This window comes from Macrotis lagotis, chromosome X (genome assembly GCF_037893015.1).
Source record: "Macrotis lagotis isolate mMagLag1 chromosome X, bilby.v1.9.chrom.fasta, whole genome shotgun sequence".
Classification (NCBI taxonomy): Eukaryota; Metazoa; Chordata; class Mammalia; order Peramelemorphia; family Peramelidae; genus Macrotis; species Macrotis lagotis.
In genome coordinates this window covers 211,525,829-211,535,248 of record NC_133666.1, presented here as the reverse complement: position 1 = coordinate 211,535,248, position 9,420 = coordinate 211,525,829, and the positions used below count along the sequence as shown (strand labels likewise).

The window sequence follows — 9,420 nt, the reverse complement described above, 5'->3', positions numbered from 1 at the left end:
GAAAAGATAGTGGAAGAAGGCACTGATAAAAGAGAAAGTAAAGGTATAATTGAAAATAAACTGAAAGTTAAATTTTAAAAGAAAGTCAAAGGGAAAAGGCAATAAGATTTTGGTGAGAAGGAATAAGAGGAAAGGAAAGAGAACAATATTAACTGAGAAAGATAGCATGGAGGTAAATATTGAATTAGTAATCTTAACTCTAAATGTTAATGGGTTGAACTGTCCCATAAAACAGAAGTGTATAGCAGAATGGATTAAAAACCAGAATCTTATAATATGTTGCTTACAAGAAACACATTTGAAACAGAGAGATAAAAATAGCTAAAGGTAAAAGGTTGAAGCAAATATATTATGCCTCAGATGAAGTAAAAAAAATATTGTGGCTTCTCTACTTCCAGCGAACACCAAATGGCGGGTGACGCCAGTGCTGCAGGAGGAGCAGGAGGCTGGGGCCGGGTGTCAGAGCTAGCGGCGGCTTCCGCAGTGGCTTCGTCAGCGGAGGCCGAGGCAGGGGCTAGGGCCGTGGTCACCGGGGCCCCGGGAGGAAAGGCCAAAGACAAGGAGTGGGTTCCTGTCATTAAGCTGGGGCACCTCGTCAAGGACATGAAGATCAAGTCTTTGGAAGAGATTTATCTTTTCTCCCTATCAAGGAGTCTGAGATCATAGATTTCTTCCTGGGATCTTCTTTGAAAGATGAGGTTCTGAAGATCATGCCTGTTCAGAAACAAACTAGAGCTGGACAACGTACCAGGTTCAAGGCTTTTGTGGCAATTGGTGATTACAATGGCCATGTTGGTCTGGGTGTCAAGTGTTCCAAGGAAGTGGCCACAGCAATTCGTGGTGCTATCATTCTGGCCAAGCTTTCCATCGTTCCTGTGAGATGTGGCTACTGGGGGAACAAGACTGGCAAGCCTCACACAGTGCCCTGCAAGGTCACTGGGCGATGTGGATCGGTTCTGGTGCGCCTGATCCCCGCCCCTAGAGGTACTGGCATTGTTTCTGCTCCTGTGCCTAAGAAGCTCCTAATGATGGCTGGAACTGATGACTGCTACACTTCTGCTAGAGGCTGTACTGCAACTCTGGGCAACTTTGCTAAAGTCACCTTTGATGCCATCTCTAAAACATACAGCTATCTAACCCCAGACCTGTGGAAGGAGACTGAGTTCACGAAGTCTCCGTATCAGGAAATCACAGATCATCTTGTGAAGACTCACACTCGAGTGTCTGTTCAGAGGACCCAGGCAGCTGCTGTGGCAACCACATAGATTTGTTTTTTATAAACAAAGGAATAAATTTAGCTATGCCTGCTAAAAAAAAATTGGGGATAGTGATCCTGATCACAGATAAAATAAAAGCAAAACTGATCTCATTAAAAGGGATAAAAAAAGGAAACTACATCTTCTTAAAAGGCATCACTGGTAACAAAGCTTTATCATTACTAAACACTAGGTGCTATGCACCTAGAGGTATAGCATCCAGATTCCAAGAGGAAAGGCTGAGTCAATTACAAGGAGACATAGACAGTAAAAATTTAATAATGAGTAACCTTAATCTCCCTCTCTCAGAACTAGATAAATCTAACCACAAAATAAAAAAGAAGGAATTTTAAGGAGGTAAATAAAATCTTAGAAAACTTAGATATTATAGACCTCTAGAGAAAACTTAATAGAGAGATATAAAAGAATGTACCTTTTCTCGTAGTACATGGCACTTCTACCAAAATTGACTATGTACAAGGGCACAAAAACCTTAAAATCGAATGCAGAAAGGCAGAAATAATAAATACACATTTCTCAGATATTGATGCAATAAAAATTGTATGTAAGAAAGGATCATGGAAAGATAAACCAATAACTAATTGGAAATTAAATAACTTTATCTTAAATAATGGGTGGATCAAAAAGCAAATAATAGAAATAATCAATAATTCTATCCAAGAAAATGATACTAATGAGAACTCATACCAAAATTTATAGGATACAGCCAAGGCAATCTTGAGGGCAAATTTTATATCTATAAATGCTTATATGAATAAAATAGAGAAAGGATAAGCTCAATGAACTGGATATGCAAATAAAAAGCAAGAAAAAGAACAAACTAAAGATCCCCAATTAAATGTCAAATTAGAAATTCTGAAAATCAAGGAAGAAATTAATAAAAATTGAAAACAAGCAAACTATTGATCTCATAAATAAAACTAAGAATTGTTTTTCTGAAAAAGTCAATAAAATTGACAAAATTTTGGTTAATCTGATTAGGAAAAAAAAAGAAGATAATCAAATTACCAGTATCAAAAATGAAAAAGGGTGAATTAACCAAAAATGAAGAGAAAATTAAAGAGATAATTCAGAGTTGCTTTGCTGAACTGTATGCCAATAAATCGGATAACCCAAGTGGAATGGATGAACATTTACAAAAATACGAATTGCCCAGATTAGTAGAAGAGGAATGAAATTGCTTAAATAACCCCATTTGAGGAAAAATAAATTGAAGAAAACATCAATAAACTCCATCAGAAAAAGTCTCCAGGTCTAGATGTATTTATAAGTGAATTCTACCAAACATTTAAGGAACAATTAATTCCTATAATACATAAACTATTTTTAAAAATACTAGAAGGAGTTCTGCCAAACTCCTTTTATGACATCAACATGGTGCTGATATCTAAACCAGAAATAATCAAAATAGACAAAGAAAATTATACATCAACCTTTGTAATGAATATTGATGCAAAAATCATGAATAAAATTTTAGCAATGAGACTACAGGAAGTTGTAATTAGGATTATACACCATGATCAGGTAGGATTTATAAAAAGTAGGCAGGGATATTAGGAAAAATATTAAGAAAGCATCCAACATAGCTGAACATATCAATTGCAAAACCAACACAAATCATATGACTATATCAATAGATACTGGAAAAGTCTTTAAGAAAATAACAACAATTCATTCCTATATTAAACACTCACAAGTTTAGGAATAAATGGAGTTTTCCTTAAAATAATAAACAGTATCTATCTAAAAACCATCAACAAACATTATGTGTAATGGGAATAAGATCAGAGCATTTCCAGTAAGATCAGGGGTAAAAGAAGTATGTCTATTATCACCACTACTATTCAGTATAATAGTAGAAATGTTAGTTTTATCAATAAGTGAACAAAAAGAAATTGAAGGAATCAGTTGGCCATGAGGAAGCAAAACTTTCACTCTTTGCAGATGGTATGATGGTAGACTTAGAGAATCCAAGAAAATCATCTAAAAAACTCCTTGAAATAATTAACAAATTCAGCAAAATAGCAAGATAAAAAAAACCCACATAAATCATCAGCATTTCTATATATGAACAACAAATCCCAAGAGAAAGAGATAGAAAGAGAAATTCTATTTAAAGTAACTATAGGGGCAGCTAGGTGGCGCAGTGGATAGAGCACGGTCCTGGGATAAGGAGTACCTGATTTCAAATCCAGCCTCAGGCACTTAAAAGTGTCTTACTATGTGTCCTTGGGCAAGCCACTTAACCCAATTTGCCTTGCAAAAAAAAAAATTGAAAAAATAAAGTAACTATAGACATCACTAAATACTTGGGATATACCTCCCAAGACAAACCCAGAAATTGTATGGACACAATTATAAAGCACTTCTCACCCAAATAAAGTGAGTTCTAGATTGGAAAAATGTCAATTGGCCATGGTTAGGTTGACCTTATATAATAAAAATGACAATTCTACCCAAATTAAATTTCTTATTCAGTGCCATATCTATCAAGCTACCAAATGACTACTTTACTGAGCTAGAAAAGAATAGTATCAGACTTCATCCAGAGCAACAAAAAGGCAAGACAAGCAAATGAAATAATGAAAAAAATGTAAAAGAAGGTGTCCTAGCTCTACCAGATCTAAAACTATACCATAAAGTTGGAATCATCAAAACTGCCTGGTATTGTTAAGAAATAGAGTAATGGATCAATGAATTAGGATAGGTTCAAAAGAAACCACAATAAATGACTATAGCAATCTACTGTTTGATAAAGACAATGTCATCAGTTTCTGGGATTAGAACTCACTATTCAACAAAAATTCTTGGGAAAACTGGGAAACAGTATGGCTAAAAACTAGGTATAGACCCACAACTCATGCCCTATACCAAAATAACATCAAAATGGGTATAGGATTTAGACATAAAGGGTAAATTGATAAGTCAAGAAATAATTTATTTATCAGATATATGGGAAGGGGGTCAATTTATGACCCACAAGAATTAGAGTATATTATAAACTGCAAAATGAATGATTTTGACTATATTAAATTAAAAAAATTTCCCTAAAATAGTTAATGCTGCCAAAAATAGAAGGAAAGCAGAAAACTGGGGAACAATCTTCACAACTAGAAGTTCTGATAAACATCTCATTTCTAAAATATGGAGAATTGCATTAAATTTATAAGGTTACAAGTAATTCCCCAATTCACAAATGGTCCAAAGATATGAATCAACAATTTTCAAATGAAGAAATTAAAGCTATATATAATCGTATGAAAAAATACTACAAATCATTATTGGTTAGAGAAATGAAAATTAAAATAGCAATGAGGTATCACCTCACATATATCAGATTGATCAAAATGAGAGAAAAGGAAAATGATAATTGTTAGACAAGTTGCGAGATGCATTGCTGGTGGAATTGTGAATGAATTCAACCGTTTTGGAGAGCAATTAGGAACTATGCCCAAAGAGCATTAAAATGTTGATTCCTTTTGACCAAGCAATTCCAATTCTAGGCCTATATCCAGAAGAAATTATAAAAAATGAGAAAGTCCCACATGTTCCAAAGTATTCATAGTAACCCTTTTTGCAGTGGCCAAGAATTAGAATTTGAGGGAATGCCCATCCATTGGGAAATGACTAAACAAATTATGGTACATAAATGCTATTCAATATTATTGTTCTATAAAAATTTATAAATAGTCATACTCTAGAGAAGCATGGAATGAATTACAGGATCTAATGCTGAGCAGAACTAAGAGAACAGTGTACATATTAACAACTACATTATGAGATGATCAACCTTGATGGAAACAGCTCCTCTTAGCAATTCTGAGAGCTAGGATATCTGTATTAGACTGGCTATGGGCAAATAAATTTCATAACTCAAAACAAGAAAGAAAGAAAGAAAGAAAGAAAGAAAGAAAGAAAGAAAGAAAGAAAGAAAGAAAGAAAGAAAGAAAGAAAGAAAGAAATGAATGAATGAATAAATGAATAAATAAATGAATAAATAAATGGATAGATGAGTAAATAAATGGATGGATAAATAAATAAATAAGTTTAAATTTTAAAAAAGAATGCTGAAAACAATCTTTGCAAGTCACTGCAACAATAAATTTATATTTTAAAAAATTAATTTATAGTAATATAAGGGAAATTAATGAGATGTGATCTTAATAATTGAATGGAATATCCTCAGGTCCATCAAAAATACAAATGTTTAGCATTTTTTAATAAAAATTGGCAAACTATGTTGATATTCTGGTTTTGTGTTAGGCTGATTTATTTCTCTTTTGGTCTCAGGTCACTGTAGGATCTCAGGTCTTTCCTATTTTTCCTCTTTTCTTCTCATTTGTTCTCTTTACTATAACTTTCATCAGGTCTATTAAAAATTACTGTTAAAATTACTCTATATTGTTATCCTGTTTTTTAAAAGCTTTGGAAATATAGAAAAATGCTATAGAAATGTCTGACTGAGATGTCAAGTGCACCTAAAACTCAAATTTTAGGTTGGTGAATGCTAAGTTTTAGGATTGCTTGTCAGAGATAAGTAGCCTTCTCCCGTCAATGGGCTTCAACAGTGGATTTTTCTAGCTGTGTCGTTTCAAACAAAATTTATCCTAATTAGACAAAACTTTATATTTTTAATTGTATAATGCTGTTCTTGTTATTTGTTCTTGCTATAGGCTGTAAAATAAGATGCATTGGTAGATTTTTCTTTCTATCAATTTTCCCCAGAGAGTAAGAAGCAATAGATTCAAAACTGGAGCTATTGAGAGAAGCTAAATAGGAAGTGAGAGCTTTCTATAGAAAACTAAATATTTCCTTTATGTGTTAGCTTATCTATGCAAATTTTGTATGTTTTAGGATTTATCATTAATTTCTTAGTAAAAAATGCAAGGGGACTAGTTGGAAACTTAGAATGAGTATTATTAGACTCAATTCGCAAAGAAAGATGATGATTTTTAAAAAATATTTCTTCCTTTAAAAAAAATATTTCTTTTAGTTTTTTTCCCCCCAAACTATTCCTTGGTAAAAATTTCCTTTTTTTCAATTTTGCAAAGCAATTGGTGACTTGCAAAGCTAATAAATATCAAGTGTTTGAGGCTGGATTCCCATTCAATTTCTTTTGATTACAGATCTGTTTCTTGGTAAAAATGTTTTACTTCAAGATTGCTACTGGAGGGGCAGCTAGGTGGCACAGTGGATAGAGCATCTGCCCTGGAGTCAGGAGTACCTGAGTTCAAATCTAGCCTCAGACACTTAATAATTACCTAGCTGTGTGGCCTTGGGCAAGCCACTTAACCCCATTTGCCTTGCAAAAAACTAAAAAAAAAAGGATTGCTACTGGAAATAAATTCAGTGAAATGGATGGTTTCAATGACAAAACAGACAACTTTAGAGGAAACCAAAAAGATCTCTATGTGGTGAGCATAAGTTATAAAATTATAGCATTATAGAGAAAAATAAACCTGAAAGACAATAGAACTCTGATAATTCAATCATAAAGCATAAGGTCAGATAAGTAAAGATGAATCACGTCATCTGTCCACACGACAGAATGGTTATAAATTCAAGAATGACACATGCATTTTGGGATATGACCAATGAAAGATTTATTTTCTTTGAAGCACAGGAAAGATAGATGTTTATAGAATATTATTTTAAGATAACCAAATACAATGAAGTGAATTTGAAAAAAAAGGAAATAAATACGACTACACTGAATCCTTCTTACTTTTTCTTCATGTGATTGTTTTGGCCTAATTCTTTTGAATAGTTATCCAGGGATAAGATTCCATCAGATCACACTGGTTTGGCAGAACTGATACCTAATTTTATGATGAGTTCAGCGAACCGGTTGTTAAAATGCTACTTGTAGACAGGATTCATTCTAAGGTGGATGCCTGGGCAGCTGCCTAGTGTGGAAATCAGTAATTTATATTCCTTACTCTTTCTAAACTTTATCTGCACAACAGTTTCCTAAGCACCCATAGCAATGTTCATTCTATCCGTGGTTAATAAAAAGTCAGAACTATGATTGTAATATTTATTTGTTCATTTCTTAAAACTCATTATACCTTTGATGAAATACTCCACATTAATTTCCTCGTTTTTGTTACTTCAGTAAAAGAAACATAATAAAAAGAGAAAAAGTACCAAACACCCAGGGATGACAAGAAATCATTTGTTTCCACTTCCTAAGTGCCCACAGTAATATTCATTCTGTCCATAGGGTAAAAAAAAAGTTGGAACTATGATTGTAATATTTATTTATTCATTTCTTAAAACTCATTACATCTTTGATGAAATACTACATATTAATTCCCTCATTTTTGTTATTTCAGGAAATAAACATATAATGTAGAGAGAAAAAGTACCAAACAACCAGGGGTGACAAGCTATCATTTGTTTCCACTTTGGGTTATGCCCAAAATTCCCCACTCTGGTGTTCCCTGGTGAAACCAATAGGAAGCTGGGATACAATGAACCAATAGGAATACAGATTTCAAGGATTATTTTATCACTTGTTGCAAAAGTCATGGAAGTAGAAGAGAAAACAGAGTGAGAACAGGTGGAAAGAGTTTTGGTTTTGCATTTGTTCCAACACTGGCTGTTTTTGCTCCAAAGGATACATTTGCTTACTATGAGTAATATAACAATCTAGTTTTTTGTACCTCTTTTATTGTTCTCATTTGAGTATTAAGTGCATTAAATATTAAACCATCTTTTGGTATATCTTTTGGTATGTTTAAAAAGGTCATTAGAGCAGACAACTGGTTGTTAATTTACTTGAATCCCACCACTGGTTATGACCATCTTTCAAGAAGCTCTACAATGTTTTAGATCTTGATGCACAAAGAGAGAAATATTCAATGAGACATAGCAAGTGAAGTCTCTCACTACTCTCAGGGAATCAGTCTCTTATTTGATGCTTGAGTTCATATTTCCCATGACAAAGGTGAACCTTATTGAGAGCAAACTGTTTTATCATATACTGGCATTATTGATTAAAGGGTTATTGAATATAGTTATTTTTCTTACATTTTTTTCTCTCTCTAAAAATTAATTTATTTTTTCACATTACTACAACAGTCTTGTTATACAAGTAAACATAATCTCCCCAACCCCCACCACAGAGATAGAGAAACCTCAAGAAAAGGAAGGTGAGAGAAAAAAAAGTGTGGGAAGGATCATTCCTTATCTTAAATCCAACATAAAAATTTCCTTCAATATTTCCCCTCCCCCTACAGTTATTGCTGGCTGTATTTCCTTCCATCCTCTTCCTAACCATCCCTATTTATTCTATTCTCTCCTTTCACCCTATCCCTCCTCAAAAGTATGCTGTATCTGACTACTCTCTCCCTCGATCTTCCCTGTCTTCTATCACTAATACCCTCCTACCCTCCTTGTGTCTCCTTTTTCCCAGTCTTTTCCTCTCCTTTTTTCCTCTAGGGTAAGAGAGATTTCTATACCCTATTGAGTGTTTATGTTTTGTCTCTGAGTCACTTCAAATGACAATGAAGGCTCATTCATCTCCCCTCACCTTCCCCATGTCCTCCCACCCTACCTCTCCTTTCCCTTTCTTCTAATACATTCCTTTCTCTCCATTAAATCCATCTTTATAACATATTATACCTTCATATTTGGTTCCCTAATAAAGGAGATTGTTCATATTAGTTATTAGTATCATCTTCCCAAACAGGAATATAAGTAGTTCAATATCATTAAATTCCTCATAATTTGCCCTTCCCAATCATCCTCTCTATTCTTCACTTGAGTCCTCTATTTAAAAGATCAAACTTTCTGGTCAGCTCTGGTCATTTCAACAGGAAAGTGTGAAAGTCCCCCATTTCATTGAAGGTCCAGCTTTTCCCCAGAAAGAGGATGGCAGTTATTTTTTTTCTTTTAATTTAGCTTGTTTTTTTCTTTATGTTCTCTAGTTTTCATGCAATTGGATTTCCAACTATGTTCTCTTCAATGTATTTTCTAATTATTTTATGAAGATAATTGAAACAATGATATTTTGTGAGTGTGCTGAGTCTATTGACCTGATGTTTAAAAAAGCTTGTTATATAATTATTTTCTTTTTCTCTTTTATGTAAATATCTTGTTTTCCAATTATGTACAATAGTAGTTCATATCATTTTTTGCA

General features: G+C 33.5%; 1 pseudogene; it reads left to right on the top strand.

The window, feature by feature from the left end:
• The first annotated feature begins 408 nt into the window (after positions 1–408).
• On the top strand, positions 409–1,318 carry LOC141498578 (small ribosomal subunit protein uS5 pseudogene; annotated as a pseudogene).
• The last annotated feature ends 8,102 nt before the right edge of the window (positions 1,319–9,420 follow it).